The sequence below is a fragment of the Seriola lalandi genome, unplaced genomic scaffold (assembly GCF_002814215.2).
Source record: "Seriola lalandi dorsalis isolate HSWRI2012SDOR001 ecotype SW California unplaced genomic scaffold, Sedor1 jcf7180002054883, whole genome shotgun sequence".
Lineage (NCBI taxonomy): Eukaryota > Metazoa > Chordata > Actinopteri > Carangiformes > Carangidae > Seriola > Seriola lalandi.
In genome coordinates this window covers 2,839,570-2,840,723 of record NW_019525658.1, presented here as the reverse complement: position 1 = coordinate 2,840,723, position 1,154 = coordinate 2,839,570, and the positions used below count along the sequence as shown (strand labels likewise).

Sequence of the window (1,154 nt, the reverse complement as noted above, 5' to 3'; positions counted from 1 at the left end):
TAATATCATCATCATAACAAAACACTAAAGCTTAAGCTATACATACATGTAGTTTCACTAAATCCCCTTCCATTGTGGAATGCACAAAATTTTTTCTCTACATTATAATTGTATAGATATGTCAGAAGTGCCTATGCCAGGAACCCTTGTACTTATTTCTGAATATAATTCATTCTGATCCCTTGCTCAGTTCGTTATTTTTATTTAATTATTTCAATGGCCCAACCTTCTCTTGTATATTTCTTTCATGTCATTTTATTTCAATATATCAATAGTTTGTTTTCTTTTTGAGGTTAAGAAAGGAGTATTTATCCTCCAACTGTTAAAAATAAAGTTAGTTTTAAAGAAGCTTAGTGTAAGTGCGGTCAGATTCCTTTCCCAAGTCCCCTTCACATCTTCACTTGACCTCATGACGTTTTCCATCAATGTCGAGGAAAAGTGGTTAGAAAAGGAGATTATTTTGACTTTTCGACCGCAGCCATGTTTTTTAATCAAGACAGCAAGAATAACCGAATTTTTCGACAAGCACTTCAGCCTTAACTTAAGGCTTAATTAAAGGAGTCCAAGAAAGAAATCAACATCTTCAACTATATATTTTGACACGTTTACGTTAAGTGAATTAATGAAAATGACTTAAGGAAAGAAAAACCTGCGTAACGTTTCTAACGTAGATTAGAAAACAACTCGAAAGTGTTGTGATGCTAATGGTCATCTCATTTACTAGCTAGCTGATTTAACAGTCGGTTAACGCAACATCGTCTGCTAGCAAGCTGATTATAGATTTACTCAATAATAATAGACGACGTTTAAATGTTCTCATTTTAAACTGCCCATACGTTTCTATATTGTTACAATTCAGTTCCTCTCACCTTGAACACACTGTCAGTCCAATGCAAGTAAATGTGTCCGACTGTCCAATGAAGTGTTCAGCGATTGGCAGAGAAGCACCAATATCCACCAATCAAAATCCGAGATACTTGTGCTCGCCAGTCAATGATTGGCCGATAAGCTAAGTATGACAGCGATCACTAGAACAAGAAGAATTGCCCTTCAAAATAAATCGGTAAAAGAGCAGCATGTGCAAAGCAAAGATATTTCAAAGTTCTGTGTTGATGTTCAGTTTAACTATTGAAGTGCTTCAAATGTAGCAGTTT

At 35.0% G+C, this 1,154-nt stretch overlaps 1 protein-coding gene across 1 annotated transcript in view; it reads right to left on the bottom strand.

The window, feature by feature from the left end:
- mrpl41 (mitochondrial ribosomal protein L41) overlaps nt 1-1,002 on the bottom strand; it is a 3,689-nt gene extending 2,687 nt beyond the window's left edge. The window contains exon 1 of the mRNA XM_023397651.2: nt 870-1,002. The gene's annotated coding sequence lies outside the window, so the exon portion shown is untranslated. The remainder of the gene's footprint in view (nt 1-869) is intronic.
- Nucleotides 1,003-1,154: the final 152 nt, after the last annotated feature.